General features: G+C 39.6%; 1 protein-coding gene across 1 annotated transcript in view; it reads right to left on the reverse strand.

Moving 5' to 3' along the window:
- Positions 1 to 18893, reverse strand: part of ARFGEF1 (ADP ribosylation factor guanine nucleotide exchange factor 1) — an 83519-nt gene that overhangs the window by 64168 nt on the left and 458 nt on the right. The gene's annotated exons all lie outside the window — the stretch shown is intronic.

An 18893-nucleotide genomic window follows, 5' to 3' on the forward strand; every position in this document is an offset into this window, starting at 1 on the left:
AGTCCAGCTGGCGACCTGTTTCAAGTGGTGTCCCCCAGGGGTCAGTACTGGAGCCCATCTTGTTTAATATCTTTACTGATGACCTAGATGAGGGCATTGAGTGCACCCTCAGCAAGTTTGCAGATGGCACCAAGCTGGGAGGTGGTGTTGATCTGCCTGAGGGTAGGGCGGCCCTTCAGAGGGATTTAGACAGGTTGGATCACTGGGCTGAGGTGAATGGGGTGAGGTTCAACAAGGCCAAGTGCCAGGTCCTGCACTTTGGGCACAACAACCCCATGCAGTGTTACAGGCTTGGGGATGAGCGGCTGGATGAGTGTGAAGAAGAGAAGGACCTGGGGGTGTTGGTTGATGCTCGGCTGAACATGAGCTGACAGTGTGCTCAGGTGGCCAAGAGGGCCAACGGCATCCTGGCCTGCATTAGAAATAGCGTGGCCAGCAGGAGCAGGGAGGTGATCATCCCCCTCTAATCAGCACTGGTGAGGCTGCACCTCGAGTACTGTGTTCAGTTTTGGGCTCCTCGCTACAGGAAAGATGTTGAGGTCCTGGGGTGTGTCCTGAGAAGGGCAACGAAACTGGTGAGGGGTCTGGAGCACAAGTCTTATGAGGAGCGGCTGAGGGAGCTGGGATTGTTCAGTCTGGAGAAGAGGAGGCTCAGGGGAGACCTCACTGCACTCTAAAACTTCCTGAAGGGAGGTTGCGGTGAGGAAGGATTTGGCCTCTTCTCTCAGGCAATGAGCAGGACACAGGGCAATGGCCAGAAGTTGTATCAGAGGAGGTTTAGATTAGACATAAAGAAGAACTTTTTCTCTCAGAGAGTGGTCAGGCACTGGAATGGCTGCCCAGAGAGGTGGTGGAGTTGCCATCCCTGGCAGTGTTCAAGAGGCGTCTGGATGACGTGCTGCGTGATATGGTTTAGTGCTAGTGGTGGCAATGGTGATGAGGAGATGGTTGGACTGGATGATCTTATAGGTCGTTTCCAACCTTGTGATTCTATGATTCTATGAGAGGTACAGTTTCCCAAAATGCTTTGCCCAATCCAATAGAGAGCAACCACTAGAAAAGGCGGCTCCTCCTGTTCTATTCCACATGCTTCTTCATGCCTAGCTGCACACTCCATACACAATCATTGCCAAGGCACAAAGTTTAAGCAGCTTGATAATTCAAGACTTCACTGGGATGAGTGAGCTATTTCATCTCACTGTAAAGCAACACAGACACTACCTGCCAGGCCTCATGCACATCACACATTTCAGGAAACAAAAGCTAGAACAGAACTGCCCACTGCAGTTCACTGGCATAAATACAGTGCAAGATGATATGAAATTAACCCATTTTCTTTCATCAGTATCAGTACTTTTTGTAATGAACTAAGTTTAAGAAGGCCAACAATGTTTCTTCATTGGAAAAGACAAAAGGAATCTGCAGCTGGATCTTCCTCTTCACGTTCCCAATGTGTGGATTGTCTTCTAAACCCTTTTTTTCCCGCCTTACAGCCCACGTTAAAATTCTTGGAGGTGTGTAATTCCCAATTCTAGAGGCTTCTATTCTAAGCACACTGCAACAGCTATTTTAATCTTTTTTTTTTTTTTTAAAAAAGAAAAAAGCTAGCAACACAATGTTTTGAAAACTACAAAGTTCCCACAGGCATTTTGATCTTTTTTGTTCTGTTTTGTTTTGTTAAATTAAGCAGCATATGCATGCTACACAAACCAGTAAATCAAACACTACTAAGGACAAAGAAACCCTTCTCAGAACGAAAAACTGAAGAATGTTGTTCAGTGAGTCGAAAGGCACAAACCTTCCTGCTGCTTTGTGTAACATGCAACCTTCCCCTTCACAACATCACCTGTATTATGACAGAGCAATGTCTGTGCATGTCTGCACAGGGACCTTACCAGTTGAAACATAACACAATTACACTGGATTTCAAAAACTATAAGTTGAAAGCTTTTAATTGAAAGTTTAATTTTTTCTTGATTTTTAAAGCATGAATCAATTCTTTCATCTGGTTTTACCTTGTGGCTGAGGGTAACATACAGAAAAAGAACTGCTTTAGCCACAATTACTGCTGTGGCTAGGGAAATATGGGATGTTAATTGTAACAGACTAGAATCACTGGAAGAACAGAAAATTAAATTTAAGGAGTAAACACATTCTGAAGGAGGCCATTTATTACTTTACTAAAGAACTCAGGAGAACAAAACTCTGTAGAGAAACAACTGAATTAAAACCACCTAGAAAAGTCTCATGAAAGGATATACTACAGCTATTTAGATTGGAAATGTAATTTACAGAAAATGTCATTTTACTGAATGCAGTAGCATACAGTATTCTGATCAGTATACAAGAATTCTGTTAGTGTCTCTCTCTTACCTGGTAACAGCATGCTGGACTGTGAAAACCACTGCAAATCTTATGAGAAAAATCAGCAGCTTTTCTGCCTTAATACCTAATTGATTTGACTTTTCAAATACTCATCCCAAGAAACATAAGTACCATCTGACTAACCCACAACAAGGAAAAAGAAAATAGTAATTATAAATCAATAATTACGTCTTTAAATAAATGAGATTTATGACAGACTTTATAGTCAGATTCTCTCTGTCATGCAACACAACATCATAAAGCACACAATGCACATAAAGTTCATGGGAATATCTGCTACTCCACAAGAAAGACTTAAGAATTTAGTCATTGAATTACATTTCAAACTTAAGAAAAAAGGAAAAAAATAAAGAAGAAGCCTTAAGGAACGATAAAATTTAATGGTTCACAGTACTACATAACCCTTTCACGTTTCTCCACGTTTCTTCTTTTCACGTTTGCAGTTCCATACAAAATAATAGGAACATTTTCCCAATACTTCCTACTGATTCAACCAATGGTACACAGCACTTTCTCAGCATATTTATCAAAGAGATATGACTCAAAATATCCAGACCTACTCTCTATTTTTTCAGCAATTCATCCGAGTGAGTATTTTCTTTCAGACAGCAAAATTCTAGCATGGGCCACCTGTATGAAAAGGCCTACAGAGCGTGTGTGGTTTATGTTTCCTCCAATCCACCAGGAAATCAGTGTCTCCGTTGTTATAGGCTGTAAAACATGTTTGCCTAGTTCTAAAGAAGGTGAATTAACAACTCTCAATATGCCACAGTAGCTCAATACGTTATCCTGTGAAGTTGAGAGAAGTCAAAAGGATGCCTGTCCCTGGAGACACTCAAGGTCAGGCTGGATGGGGCTCCAAGCACATGACCAAGCTGTAGATGTCCCTGTTCACTGCAGGGGAGCAGGACTAGATGACCTTTTAAGGTCCCTTCCAACTCAAGTGATTCTTGAGCCCTTGTTATTACTGCTGCATTTTTTAAGAAACAAATTTGGATCTAAGTCTTTGTGTTTTTCACTTTGTAGACTGAATAATAATATGGCTATTTTGAGTTAACAGCAGAAAGAAGAAAATTCAAGCTATGAACTCCAAAACTGAGTGTGTGTGTATATATATATATACACACATATACACATACACAGCTCCATATTTAATCTGTGATTTTTTGCTTCCTACATCAGCTTGAGGAGGAAATTTTAATTCAGGACACACTATGAACATTTACCTAATAGTTTGACTCAGGAGATAAACCAGGAGTAAAACTGTAACTGGAAAACTGATTTATCTCTAGCCTCGTCCACTGTTTATCAGGCATCCTGATAAGCTTTTTATGAAGAATGTGCCTTATCTACTAAAAAATAATGTAGAACCTTTTTTTATTTTGAAAGTTAAAACAAACTCATAAATACAGGCAGGCAGATAAAAGAACCGGTTGTGTATATTTCTGGTGAAAGCTAAAAGAAATGTAGTACAGTATCTTATACAGAACAAAACAATATGGTAACACAAACTGTTCCTCTTCATGTTAAGTTGGGCCTTTTTTCCCTCCTATTAATACAGTAGGTTAGCTTCCCTCATTTCTAAGATCAAAAACTCACAGAACTGTGTCAAACCCAATCCTCATACTCTGCTTGGAAAAACATGAGTTTCTGCCAAAATACAAAGATGAGAGAAGCAGAAACAAATTTCACAGCAGAAGGTAAATTACATTTGAAATTGGGAAAGCATTTTCAATCCAATCATTTCTCTCTGCTTGGAAAAGCATTTCTGAAATTAAATATATACAGATCAGAATCTCATGAATCCATCCCTTGTCTGAAAGGACACAATAAGTTCCTTTCCAAAGAGCTTCTTTAGTCTGACCTTTAAGGTCAAAGTAGGCAAAAGTGGGCAGCCCAATTAAAAGAAAAAACAACAAAGACCTGATAGGAAGAAATTACCTTACCCCTTTGTAATACAGCTGCTGGATTCTTCCACCAAATACATCCCTCTAAGGGAGAGATTTGTGCACAATTTGATGTGCTGCTACCAGTGTAATCCCTTTTGCACTAGGCTGCCCAGAGAAGTGGTGGCCTGCTGCTAGAGAGGCCTCCAGCTGGTCTGTGGCCCTGCTTCCACCAGCAGCCTTCTTAGTTCCCTTCAATCAGCGTGTCTGACTCAACTCGCTCATTTTCAAGTATTCGGTACACAAGAAGCTCACCTCAGCGTTCCCTTGCAGTCGAAGAATGAGATAAACAAAAGGCTAAACAGAAACGATTCTGAGTAACTCTTTAAGATTTCGTCAATATTAGTATTTTTGACCATATTGAAAACTGAAAAAGCATCACAACTGAAGAAGCACCTCATGAAGTACCTGATTCAAGGTAGGATTCTGTTTCATATTGCAGCATTGCCATCTGTACATTTTGACACACACTGGCTGCTCAAACCTTTGTACAGGAGCTTATGCTCCCGTTAACAGGATCAATTACATAGAAACAGCAGAACAAATGACAGGTGATCTGACAGTAACAAATTCAGCACAAATCCTCAGCACAAGTATCAGCAGAAACTTAAAGAAAAAAAATTATCACCATTCCAGCTAAATAGCTGGCTTATTTACAAATAAAAGGTTTCAAGGCCTAACAAAACATTACTTGGAAAATTAAGCTGTAACACATTTTGCATCAATTCAGCTCCCCTCGTGTTATACAAGCATTCTGTTCTTCCTACATCACATACAGCACAATTTTTTATAGCAACACGCAAACTTTAATTCCAAAATTTGTACCTTCAGTTCATAACGTCATTCCCATTCCCAGCCTTTTCATTACAATTGCATGTCCTCAGACAGGGACTTTCATGCAGTGGCATGAGTCCATTTAAAGGAAAGAAAATGTAGCTATGGCTAAGCATGCTTTTTAACATGTAAAATTAAACATCAAAAAAAGAATTCAAAGACAGTTTAGAAATACTCTGAACTTTTGCACTAGCCAGCTCAAAACCATTTCACTAGACTGCAGATGTGATGGAACTCAATGAAAATAAACATCAAATGAGAGACACAAAAGTTAACCAATTAAACTTTCCAGCCAATGAATGTCTGAGGAAATGCATAAGCAAACCACAGGGTCCAAAACAGGAAACACAACCAGAGCAACTGTATCTCAGCTTTTTAGAGGAAGTTCATGTAATTGAGGACTGGGAAAACTGGGCTGCATTAAAAGGAGTGGCCAGCAGGGAGAGGGAGGTGATTATCCCCCCACTTGGCTCTAACTTACATTTTGCTGCAATTATTGTGTGTAAGTGAACTACAAAAGCAAGGCAAAATCTCCAAAACTGTCCCCTCTTACCAGCACCAACCCGCCTGTTGCTTACACCCTCAAGCACAAGGACTGTTCCTTCACGTTTGACAACTCTTACAAAAGTTTCATGTAATTACTGAAGGTACTTAAACTTTAAGGATCAGTGTAATTAAAAGCTGTAGGAAATAGTATTTTTCATTTCACTTTAATTAAGCTGTGCTCTTTACAGGTTTGCTGTACCTGCACAATAAGAAATTACAAGTAGTAGTTCTCCCTTCACGTACAACCTTATAGACCTCCTTCACATCTACTTTCTTTTCACAACCAAGAAGCAAGAGGAATACTCAACTTGATCTCTTTTAGAAGAATAACTTCGGCCACCCTTGCTGACCTCCTGTGAGTATTTTCTCACTGCACTGTCTCTTTGGGAGACAGCAAAGAGCAAAACTGTTATGTGGAATATGTGGAATCTTTATAAGGCAATTTAACAATTTCATTTTCTTCTTTCTGTTTTCCAATTTGTCTTTTTGACAAAGGAATCAATATTTCCAGGGAATCACTCACAGCAACTTCAATTCTGTTTCCACTGATGGATGAAAGTCTCACGAGAGCCTCTGGTGGCACACACACCACACATACACACACACACACACAACTGAGACCACTTCTCCACTTCCTCTCTCCTGCTTCTCATACTGATTAGTTTGCATGGAACAACAACTGCCAATTTTTCTGTGAGTGAACGAGTGTAACACAACTACAGGTTTCAACAGGTTGATTTTGCACTATCATATATTTATTCTTGTCAATCTTCATCACCTTATAATCCACCCTGAAACAGAATATGCCTTTATAAAATTTTAATACCTGCTGCAGAACAGAATAACTCAATACCTCTAACAACCAACCAGGTAGAGGTTCACTGGAATTGAAAAGCAGTGTAAAACTGGGTTTCCATACACTTACCTACATGCTCACTGACTGCCTCACAGATACGTGCCTGCCAAGTCTGTGCTGCTGCTTCCTTACTACAGTGCACACATCCATTCTGTTCTCCACCAGTTTTGTGTTATGCTACAATTCAGATGTGACAGTCCGACGTTCTCAAGATTTCCCACTCCCTTAAACCCCTAACACATTTTTCTTTAAAAATATAAAGTAGATTGATGCTAACATCTACTACTTCCCTTTCCTTTGTTAGGGATTAATAAAGTGCTAATGTTATATAGTTTATTAAACATTCAAGATTAGAGACTCTCTAGAACGATAATTCCAATGAGTTAGTGACAGTTCTGATTTAAACTTCAAACTGGGAAAATCTTCCTACTCATGCCATCATACCAATGATGATCCACTCTTACTCCATAATTTTAAAAAGCAGCTAGTACAAACTACTGCTACATACATTGAGGATGCTCAATAATAAGTTTCACATATTAGCCAAGATACAAAGACAGCCTGAGGGAGCTGACCTTGCTCAGCGTGGAGAAGGCTGCAGGGTGATCTCACTGCAGCCTTTCAGCACCTAAAGGGACCCTATGAACAGTTGGGGAGCCAACTCTTTACAAGGGTAGATAATGCCAGGATAAGGTGAAATGCTTTTAAGTTGAGGGAGAAAAGATTAAGGTTGGATATCAGAGAAGTTCTTTACAGAAAGAGTGGTGAGGTGCTGAACAGGCTGCCCAGAGAGGCTGTGGATGCCCTGTCCCTGGAGGTGTTCAAGACCAGGTTGGATGGAGCCCTGGGCAGCCTGGCCTAGTATTAAATGGGGAGGTTGGTGGCCCTGCATGCACCAGGGGATTGGAGCTTCATGACCCTTGGGATCCCTTCCAACCCAAGCCATTCTATGATTCTCTGATACAAAAAGCAGTGACATCTCTGCTGTTACATTCATAAATGCAAGCACACAACTTACTAATTAGATGTGATAAGCATACTGAAACGATTCACAGAATAAAACAAATCCTGGCATATAATGTTGGTTATTCTAAGCCAGGCACATGAGCAGAGTTATCTCAAAGTTGGTGTTTACCTTGACAGGTTTATTTTGAACCTTTTGTTTTGTTAAAAAAAATAATAGTAATCCAGAGTTGAAACTGACGAAATTAGATGCGCAGCTATCAACTACCTGACTACAGGGCAGTCATTCACTATAAAACATTGAATGCCTACATGAGATTTCACTGTTAAGTAACCAGTAGCATGAATTATCCCAGCATTCCCAAGCTTTATTTCAAATTTACCTCCAAGATCCTTAGAAGTTCCATTATACCCTCAGAAATGGTCAAAATATATGTAGTGCCCATTAAGTGGCTCGCTAGCATATTTCAGAAGTGGTCTACAAGTAAAATCAAGAAGCAAAACAAATGACACTTCTAGACTTCTATTCATTTCAAGCACTAAAACTTTAAAGGTCATGTGAAAGTTCATATCTGACTTATGCTACTGATAAACATCTGCTTGAAAAGCATTATGACACTTCCCCCTGCTGTAGCTCCGAATGCTACAAAAATGGTGACGGCATATTTTCAAGATACAAGATAGCCACAGTTTAATGATTATCTATAAACTCTGTCAAACTACACTTAAGAGAGAAAAAAATATCTACAGAATAATGAAGAAGTATGGACTTCGGTTGATCTTTATGTCTTTAGAATGCCCCAAAAAAGCTACAACCATGCCAGCTTTGTAATTTTCACCTTGAGCAAAAACTCCTATTTGTAAACAGAAGTTCAAGCTTTAAATCAGAAGTTCTGATGTGTGATCTTTCAGCTGAAGCTTTCAAAGTGATCATGCTATTGTTAATGACCTGATTTCTTCATTAGATTCTGATACAGACAGCAGCTCAGACTAACATGAATGAACACAATAAATCAAAATATGATTACCTCAGTATTACAAAAGCTCCAGTGTCACCAACAAATGCACATATCCATTAGATGATTAATACAATAAAACCTTTACCCATTACCTCATTTTATCTAACTTAGAAGGAAGTATGTTTGAAAGGCTGCTTAAGTTAAGACAACTACTCATATAACAACTTTTCCTTCTTTTCTCAGGTTAAAATTAGAAGACAAGTGGAAGATACTTAAGAATGGTCAGCACCACTCAGAACTGTTAGGTCCATCCACATTGCACACTATGTCACACGGCCATACTTCTACCCATGCTTACTAAAGCTGTGAAGAACACAACTATCAAAGTGCTCAATTCAGTATTAATTGAAACCACAATTTCATAAAATCTGTTATGAAAAAATGTACTTGCATTGACTAGCACAGACGATTTTTTTTTTCCCATGTAATTTGTTTGTAATTACTTGCACTTTTTACTGAACTTTAAGAGCACCGTTGGACACAGGATAAAACAATTATGAACCACAACAGACCTTTCAAAACAACCTTCCCTGTTACACAAATAAATCACCTATCAGTAGAAGTTTCTTTGCATTTCAGAAGCCAGCACACAACTGGTTATTTCTAGGCAATCTATTTGCAGCCATCTTCCACCACCAGCTAATGCTGATCATCACGGAGGCACCTACTAGGTTACATATAATCTGGGCTATTCATAGCTTTTTTCCCTCTTTCTTTAAAAATATATATGCATATAGTTATACACACACAGACAGATGTACACTACTAATAGCCCCTAACTTGTTTTTTAAAGCCTTAAAATTACACTTTTCTTGCTCTTTCATACACAAATTAAAGCCCTTCATTTCACTGTGAGGATATTTCACCTTGACCCACACAGGGGGAAGGTTTTTGCTTTGAAGGGATTGTTATTCAAGTGGAATCCTGCACAAAAGCATAAAAAAAACCCCAGGGGTAGAGGCAGGAAGCCTCAATGCCATGTTACCTGCCTGAAGTTCAATACCGGAAGGACCGCAGAGCAACCAAGCAGACAGACTGCAGCTTCTGCTTTCAGGTGAAAGCCGGTGGATGAAGATCAAATGGTCCAAACACCATTTCTCCTTCTTTACAGAAGAGCATTAGGAACCCAAACACAGATTTTTGACTTGAGCTTGAAAATACAGCATGAAGACTCAGGGAGGGCAGGTCAAATTTATCTCCTCTTCCTTTCTGCTTCTCAGATACAAAGCTAAGGCTCCTCCAAACCACTAACCATTTTCCCTCCATTCACAACAAAGAACAGAGACAACCTCAATGGAGAAAACTATTTCTCCTTATTGCCAAATGTCTAAGTATTCTACACCTACTTATATGCACAACATGAGCACACAGTTACACAAAACAGTGTCATGGCTTAAATTACAAATGGAAAAAAAAAAAATCTAAGAGTCTCATTTCACTGCAGGTAAAGAAAATGTTAATTGTATTTCTCAGACATTCAGGCAGTCTTCATCCAGCTTTCAAAATGCTACGCAAATGCAGCTGCCCTTCTCTGGCAGTTTTACTTATTGCTGTTATAAAGCTCTGTTTCCAATTCAGAATAATGAAACAGAGGTTAATTAATTCCTATCCCCTTTCCTATATACTGTACAGGATGCAATACACACTCTTGCTGATGTCACTGTCCATTAGCTAAATGAAGCAAGCTAGGCTAAGACTCTGGATTTTCTAGCTTTCCAGAGCTCCAGGAACACTATGGCTTTTTATAAGGTGCTATGCTCTTGGTCCACGCAACAGTACTGTCCAAACAATTTATTAACTGCATTACAAGTACTACTTTGTCATGGCATCACCAGTTTAAATCTGTAGCAGTTTTAGAATTAATGTGATTTGAAGCTATCAAAGAAATCAAACCAGCGACAGACACACTACTTACAGTAAGTAGTAATTTGTATTAAATTTACAGAACGGGTTGAAAAATCCATGAGTGTATCTCAACGATATCTGTACAGCTGAGCCCTGTAGAATAAAATGCTATTTAACATCCTAGTAGTAGAGCCCAATACTTTCACCATGATTTCCAAAGTACATATATTTGTTCCCTCCAGTTGCTCCCTATCTGCAAAGCAGCACTGCGATACAGAAGCGAGCTGGTCATTCAGACATCCCTGAAAACTAACTGCTGTGAAATTGACACTCAAGATTCCCACATTCACACCAAATGAAAGCATGAAGCACTAACACATCTCTGCGCCCAGCCCCGCTCAAAATCTCTGCACATGAACTATTTATACACCTACACCTAGTCATACTTCCGTTGGTATGTGAAATGAACAAATAACATTCCCAAACCTGTTAAAATTATCAAAACATAAAGTGCTACAGACAATGAATGCAGGATTTGTATCATCAATGGAATGCTTTTTGTATTCATTTTCCTCTGCGTTTAAAAACAGAGGCAAAATAGGGATTGAATAAACTATATTTGAATGAAAATATGTAGCATTTTCAAGTCTCTTAAGAACACCTTTATGTTTTTTCTGACCCAAGAAAATCACAACATGAAAAAAGATCTAGGGGCAGTAGACTACAGACACTTGAACACAACCCGATTAAGCAGCCTAACATCAATAACCATGCAATCTCATAAGGGATAACATATATGATGCATGGGGCACAAGAAAATTGGGGGTAACAAAAGTAATGCATCCCAGACAGAAATCGTCAACTGAAGGGGAAAGGAAAGCTCACAGCAATTACAGCAGAGGTGTCCCAGCAGGAGAATCTCTTGGTTTGGGTAAAATTGAGTTGTTTAGGTGTGTATGTAATTCCACAATCAAAAGCCAGGATAGGAGACACAAATGCAATATGTAAGGCACGTATCACAAAAAACCACAACCAACCCGACTTATGTAATGCAATCAGAATGAGCTCTGTTCAGCTGAAAAATTAAATAACACAAGAACAGTATACTTGCAGAAGTCAGAATCTGGGCCAATGAAACAAGCAGTCACATGAAATTATCTAATTAGATGGGGCTACTGGCCATTGCTTTGGTAAAGTGTTTATCCGCTTTACAGTTTTTTCTTTCCAGGCCCACCTGAGATGCTGTTGAAAAACTGTGCTTTGTTCCAGCTCCAAAAATAATAATAAAGTCACAGGAGGGTGAAATACATTAAAACTGAGCAGAAAAAATATTTTGGAAATCTAATCAGACATTGCAACCAAATACATAACTGCTTTGGAATCCTTCACTAGCAGGAGTGTATTTGATGGCAGCTTAGAAAAAAGCCACAAGCAGCCTGCTTCACAAAATAAACTCCACTTGACTGCAGCAACGGTCACCCAGTTCAGGAAGTTGTGCCTGAAGAGGCAAAGTTCAGTGGGCAGATGATGAAGATGGAGGAGGTGACATTCTCTCTCTCTCAAAACAGTATTTGTTTGGTAGGAATGAGTGTATGCTTCCTGTTAAACAGCACTTCTACAACACATGAAATACATGAATTTCTCAGTACAGCGCTTAAAAACATAACTTCACTTAAGCCCATGAAATCAAGTGCCAATTTTCTATTAATTTCCAAAAATCTTTCTTTTCTTTTTTTGGACTGGTAACAGAAAGCCTCCAGTGGGAATTTATTTTATAAAGTCCAGAAAAGCAAATCCAGATGCAAACAATCTCTGAAACAATTTTTCCTCGAATTAAAACAAAATTTTTGAAAGAAGAGAGCAAAACACAAGTGTAATGCTAACAAAAGCAGCACGCTGTTCTCCCTCCCATGTCTAAATAGAAATAACAGATGTAGGAATCTTGACTTTTGTGCTTTTCTTTGTACGCCTCTTCAAGCATGTCTGAGATAATAAAATCCATCCAAAAACCAGGAATAACATTACCATAAAAGCTGTTCCAGGTACCAAGTTAGTAAAACCCTCACATTCCCAATCCAGGCTTCGAAGCTGCTCAACTACAGCATCTTTCTATGAGCTCATGTTTCTCAGGAACTCTCTGAACATCTCTTGCTTCTAACCAAAATCTCATTACCTACTAATGTGCCTGCACTGAGTACAAAGAATGCAAAAACAACAACAGCAACAGTATAAAGAAAACCAAACCCAAAAGCCTAGAAAGAAACACAAGCAAAATCCCCAGCACCAAAAGGGCTGGAAGCTAAGATGATTGGATAGAAGCAACACGACAGTGGAAAAAGAACAAAATAATCTGTCAATATTTATGCACACATATTTTTAAGTATTAGTTTGGTAGTTGTTACTTCCAACAGTGTAAAGTTAAGAACTGAACAACACAAGCTGTGTTGTATTTTACCAAAACTCACACTGGTGGAGGGTACTTTTTGGGGGGGTTTAGGGGGACAGACATTAAATCTTCCTGAAATTCTTGCCAACTGGTATTTTCATTCTCACTCATCACGTATCAGCTACTCCTCTACCTTGCTGGCACTAACATTTGGCCATTACAGTACTAATTACCGAGGTCATCCTATTCATCCTTTTAACAATGTTGGCACAGGAGGTGATTTCTTCCAGTCCTTTGGAATTTTTTCAGTGCCCTAAGACTTACTAGAAATCAATAAGGGAGTTCTGCCAGGTATTTCAAAATCTAGGGACTCAACATGCCTATTTATAGAAAGCACTTTCACATTTGAGCTCAAAATGGGAAGCTTGACATAACAAATATCATCTACCTTGTCCTCAAAACAGTTACTTCCATTTGACACTCTCCTGCATTCATTAAGACATCCATAAAGCACATATGCCAGGGATTCTGTTTGTTGGTGTCAGTGAGATTTAAGTTCTGGTACTAAGTGTTTTTCACAGAAACTAAGCACACCAGCTATCATCTGTTCAAGTATCCTCTACCTATAAAAATCTCACAGAAGTGCTTTCTTGTCTTCCCTGGTTGTTTAAAGAGTTTCTGGATATACTTTATATTAAGGCTTGGTTTGCCTAACAAGAACCTACTGTTTCTTCTTCTATTTACTCCAGGAAAGGGCATGGTAGCAGCTGTCAGTTATGTACAGAGCACTTCATGGTGCATACCTGCCTGACTAGCACAGCCAGAACACATACTTTGTGCTTGCAAATACGCATGGTGCAGTTTTGTCTCCTCAAACACATTAAAGCTTTTTCCTCAATTATCTTTCCTCCTCTCCACCTGCAGTTGTGCTTCCTATCATTTAGCACCAATGCTCCATCGTCCTTCTGAGATGAACATCCTGTTAAGTGCCCCCATGATGCTCAGCAGTCTTTCCCAGACAAAAATACATACAGGAAATCCACGGCTCGATGCTGGAAATGTGAAACACTCTCTCCTATTTTAAAGTCCATCACCAATCTTTGGCTGCCCTTCTTAGACATGCAGAGAGCTATGCACAATTTCAATGCTCTTGCTTACCAGGCTCTTGGCAGCCTGCTTTTACTTTAAAGCACCAGAGACTTAAAATAATCAACACCAGTGGACAGACAGGTTGCCCTCTAAAAAGACAAGACTTCTTCACCTTGGCCTTTGTAAGCCTTAGTGATTTTCAGGGGTTCCCCCAAAAACAGGAAAGAAAGCCAAAAAGACAGTGGCTGATATCACCTTGCTTAGCTGTCATGTAGGACCGTCACGTGGCTGACATGTTTAACAACAAACCAACAAAATGCCAGCTCAACCCTAACTACTCACTGAAAGCCTGCAGAAAAGGACTTGAATGTACATCTGATGTCAACAAACAAAGTTAGGGTTTTTTTTTCAATTTTGTACAACAAAGACCCACAAGAATGGACGCTGCTGTCACATTGAAAAAAAAAAAACAACAAACTAATGTAATAAGGCTAACAGGAGATGGGAAAAAGTACAGATGAAAACCAAAGGAAAAGAGAAAAAGTTGACCATTACAGGAATAACACACCAGAAAAGGATATGCAAACAGATCAGCTAGGAAGGAAACTACAAAACAGGACAGGCATCTCATTGTGAGAAACAGATGCACATGTTGTTGTCATATGACAGTTTCTCTTTCTAAGCTTTATCATTCCAATCACTGTTCTGAAGTAAGCAGAATAAATACACTTAAAAGCTGCCTTATATTACAAGTCCTCCAAGACTAGGTTTTAAAAATAGATCAAAAATCAATATTAGAACTTTCAAAATATCAAAAGGCTTTCATTCATGATGTATTTCAGAATGAAATCAGAGCTCAACCTGAAAAAACACCTGTTTTATCTTCTTTTTCTAAGACAAAAAGCAATTATTTGATACTTACTTCTCACCAACAGTTTTCCGACTCGAATACAATCTACCTTGTTTTCTACAAAAATATTTTTTATGTGCACCCTGCCAACTATTCCATTTCTCAAGGGAGATTAAAGCTTGTCAGCACTGCCATTCTACACAGCCAACAATTGATTATATTCACAACAACTCCCACCATACACCGCTTCTCTTAAATGAGCCGCATAAATCTGACATAAACTGCACTTTACACCTCAGATGGAGAAGGCAATCTGAAAAGCAGCCCATGTGGCCAACCAAACCCTACTGATACCAAGCTACATTTGAAACCTTTGCAAAAGTGCACAAGAACTCAACCACAAAGAGAAACCTGCTGAAGAAACCTGCTGAATTTTCTGTTAAAATATCTTGATTTGCAATAGCAAAAAATCTCTATTCATCCCTCTTGTTTACTCTGCAGTGTGTTTCAGAAGAACAATTACAACCAGAAAATAAACTTTGCACGGACAATGGCGGCTTGTATATTGTGAAAATCAATGCCTATAGCACATGCAAACAGCAGACAATGGTACAATACCATGTCAATCTCCATCGAAAAGATCACTGAAAATTCTGGGTTTGCATCTAACACGAACAACTGGATTTGATAAACGACAAAAGCAGTCTATCGAAAAGAGCATTATCCAAACTATAAACAGAAATTTTGCTCATCTAACACTCCTCCAGCCAAACTGAATCCGGAACACAGTAATTGTCTTCAAAAGGCATTTTTAACTGTTCATACTGAAGTTTGTCAATGCATGCAGCATTTGCAACATGTACATGCCTTTCAGTATTGGCAACTGGTGAGCTTACCTTCATTAGAACATGGCTGTAAGTACATGCTACAAGACATTAGAAAATGATAGCAGGACGGGTAAAGAGAGACAGACAGAAATGCTGGTGAGGCTGCCCCAGGCCATTCAGAAATCTGTGCAGGCAAAGGTCAATCTTCCCACCCCTGAGGCTAGAGATCTATTCCAAACTTTGCTCGTCTTCAGAAAACCTAAGGTTCAGTACTTACTAATCTCCCACATATGCCGGTAATGTCAGCACAAACAGAACAGAGCTTTTACATCCACACTGCATAAGGATCCTGGATCCTACATCAGCAAGATGTTTGCCTGAAAGACTGCACAATCAGGGAGCATTTGAAGAACCTTTTAGAACTGCATTTCAGCCCTCTTCAGCTAACACTTTCAGAATTCCAAGCAGCACATGCACACTTCTCTTTAAAGTGCACATTAGTTACATATCTTTATCACTTCATATTTTTTGCAATTTGGAGATTTGAAGAGAACTTCTTGGGTCCCAGTCCGTGCACAAACGAGCGCTCTTTATACATACAGGGAATTTGTTTTCTCAGCTAGGTCCTACTATTAGCTGTCCTTCCAAGCTGACAAACTCAGCCTGGATTCTGACACAACATGCTGACAGCTTTTGTTCTTTCTATTAAAATTTTTATATCCAACTGAGAAGAGCTTTTTTCCCCAAGACCTTGTACGGACTGCACACAATGCAGTATGTTTACAGTAAACTTCCCTAGACTGTAACAGACAAAGAGCAGCACAACCAGCAGCGCAGGGACCTCTCAATCTAATCCTGCCAGCTAGATGCCTGATGCCGTGCAAATGGACAATTTTAAAGATAAACTCACTCCTTACACAGCTTGAAAGTAAGCTGCTATATGCACACAACAAAAAGTTTCTAATTACCCGTATTTCATTAGGTGACTAGTGAAGGAAATGTAATGTTTCTTACACACAGAAAATGTCTTTCAGAAAAAGCAAACTTACACAAAAAATACATGAAACCTGGAGCTGACTATTCTGCATTAGCCCAGACAAAACCTGGTGGATAGAAAGACATGGGACGTCAGTTACTAGGCTTAATTTCCTCCCTATGTCACTACATCAAAATATCCAGCAAAAAAAAAAAAACCAAAAAAAGAAACCAAAAAAACACTTTTGGATTAATAACAACTGTTTATTGTATCAAATATCATAACTACTAACAACGTCTTACTATTACACTCATGCAGCTAGAAAGAAAGTCCAGATAATGGAGTTTTCTTTACATAAGATACTTTCAGGGAAGACCAATCAATTAACTCAGGCTGCAAAAGATGATGTTGGCTTGCGAATATGTAATTACTGTTATGATTTTTAAGAGCTACCTTTTACACAAGAAGCATTTAGGGGAAAAAAAAAAAAAGAAAGAAAGAAAACTTTAGAGTTTGTCACAGTTAACTTCAAATCCACCTTAATTCTAAAGCACCGTTTTACTGAATTTTTATCATTCATTTTACTGGTCTCTATAATCAAACAATTGCACAGGAATAAAAAACATTTACTCCTTGCTTAAGGTGGCCAGGAAGTGTCTGGCCAGAAAGTACTTCTCAGAGCAGATACTATCTGGTCCTCCAGAGGAAAACAAAACTTATGCATTCGACTTCCAATTCTGCTAGAGCAACACAGCCCAGTCTTAATCCCAGCCAGCTTACATGCAAAACAGGGAGGAGGTTTACTTTTCTCTGAGCAGCTTTTTATAGTTAGATGTGAGCACTACTATTTGGGAGTTATACTTTGCCACTGTGGAATTAGGTCTCCACGATGCACAAAAAAAAAAAAAGAAAGACATACTACGTTCATAAACAATCACCAAATGTATTTCACTGTGCCATAATATAACATCACTAACTTTCTGATATGAATGGTAATTAACATCATTTCTGGCTTTTCTAAAGTAGATGACACCATTCTATGCGCATTAGCTAATACATACATTTCCTTTACCCCTGCTTTGCTGTCTTTTATGCCCGCACATGATATGGTTGCTCTTATTTATGGCCCAAATAGTGCAATCAGACCAACAAGATGAGGTTTCACTGAGGCTGCAGCACAGCAACCACTGGGATGTGTGCTGGGGGTCTCCTGGCACAGATCAGCGCACAAGAGGCAGGCCGCACAACGCAAGGCTTTGCTTTGTCAGGTGCACAACAATGGATCGTGCCTGGGAGGGATCCGGTGACACTTAAGGCAGATCTCCCTACTGAGAAAACAAAGCACAAACTCAAGGTGAGCACCAGCATTTGATTCTACAGATGACATCCAGGCTGAATGCAAACTCAGCTAAATAACAGAATATTTCTCCGCTTTATCTCTAGCTTAATTATGCAGTGTAAGGTCAGTAGAAAAGCCAAAGGGATCTGTCAAAGCTGTAAGACTATTATTAATAAATTAGGGTAATAAATGAGTGATACAAGAACTTTTTCCAACATATTTGAATTATTAAGAAATAAAGAGCTGAACTACTGCCATTTCTCCCCCTGCATTTGACGGACAAAGCCAGAAAGCAGCAGCACTTTTTTTTTTTTTTAAATGAAAAATATTTTAAAAGAAAAATGAACAGAACAGAGAGCTTGAAAATACTTCATTTTTTAAAACAAGCGAGTTTCAGTATTTTCTCTTCAAGCAAATCAATTTGGACATTATGACTGCACAAAAAAAAAATATCAAGAATTCATAAAAATAATAATCCCCAAACCCAGAAGCCATTACACACAAATGGGAGGGATATAACCCATTTACGCATTATTTCAACGAGGCAGGCATCTCTCCAGAAGCGTTTCAGTAAACATGCTGTGTTTTTGCCGGTTTTCTTTTTTTTTTTTTTTTTTTTTTTTTTTTGCCAGGAAGCTTCGAACCCTGCCTCCCCCCGCACTCACCACCGGCCCAAATTCCCCTTTCAGCTTTCCGGCTGCTGGATGTGTGTGCTTTGTACAGCCCAGCGCCAGCGCTTTTACGATGCTTCCACCCGAGTGCGGCCACAGCGCAGACCCCACACAAACAGCGCACGGCGCTGCGGCGCTCCGACCCCTTCCCGACAGCCGCCTCCCCCCCAGCAGGGACGCGGTTAAGCTCTCCTCGCACACCTCCATCCCTCCTCCCCGCAGGCCCAGCCGCGGCCTGCCGTCATTGTCTGTCGCTCGCCACCATCCCTCGGTGTCACCTGCTCCCTGTCTACTTCCAGGTCAGCACGGCGCCCGTCTCTGCCTATTCATCCTGCGAGCAGGAGGAGGAGGAAGAGAAGGG

Source organism: Tympanuchus pallidicinctus, unplaced genomic scaffold (assembly GCF_026119805.1).
Source record: "Tympanuchus pallidicinctus isolate F22 unplaced genomic scaffold, pur_lepc_1.0 scaffold5, whole genome shotgun sequence".
Classification (NCBI taxonomy): domain Eukaryota; kingdom Metazoa; phylum Chordata; class Aves; order Galliformes; family Phasianidae; genus Tympanuchus; species Tympanuchus pallidicinctus.